Genomic DNA, 789 nt, shown 5'->3' on the forward strand with positions numbered 1-789 from the left:
AACTTTGTCCTCCTGAAAAGGTGGGCACTTTTTAGCGAACTGATAATGCTTCTGAAAGCCTCAGCATTTGTGATGATGCTAATAGCCCTTACAAATGTATTTTAGACAATCTGTGCTGACTCAGCTAGGAGCCTACTGGCTGTGTGTTGGCAGGTAAAACACACCCCTGCAGACCTGTTACTGTCCATGATGACATCTGGAACTTCCAAATCCTAACCCCAAAGGCCCCTCCTGTTCCATTCACGCATTATACATGCACACATAAAGAGTGTTCCTACCAGTAACAGTTAAAATAAGCATACTTAATAACTGCAAGTCACATGTAACATAGAATATTCAAATGTTTAGTTTTTAACTGTGTGTGACAAAGCCAAGACAGCCTACCATGTCAACAGAAAAGGTGGGGAGTGGAAGGGATAGTTTTAACACACTGTTCATTTATGCTACTGAATTTTTCTAGGGAAAGACAGCAAAGCCAACACAAAATTGAGGGACAGAGGAAAACTGATTTGAGCCACTGGTACCTCTTCGAAGACAAACCTTGTGCTTCGATGCCCTGCCATCTGGAAAGCTTACCTCCTTCCCAGGCAGCTGTGAAGACAACAGTCATTCCCATTACTCTTCTTTAAGAATTTCATTGTCCCTGACTGACAGTCCACATCCGAAAGATGGGTCATGCCTACCTGGCAATACAGGGGCCATGAAAGGCAAGCATAGAGCATTCCTTGTGAGAAAGACTGTTGAAAAGGAGCCCCTGCTCCAGCTACCCCAAAAGAGTACTGACCACAC

The sequence above is a fragment of the Capricornis sumatraensis genome, chromosome 16 (genome assembly GCF_032405125.1).
Source record: "Capricornis sumatraensis isolate serow.1 chromosome 16, serow.2, whole genome shotgun sequence".
Classification (NCBI taxonomy): domain Eukaryota; kingdom Metazoa; phylum Chordata; class Mammalia; order Artiodactyla; family Bovidae; genus Capricornis; species Capricornis sumatraensis.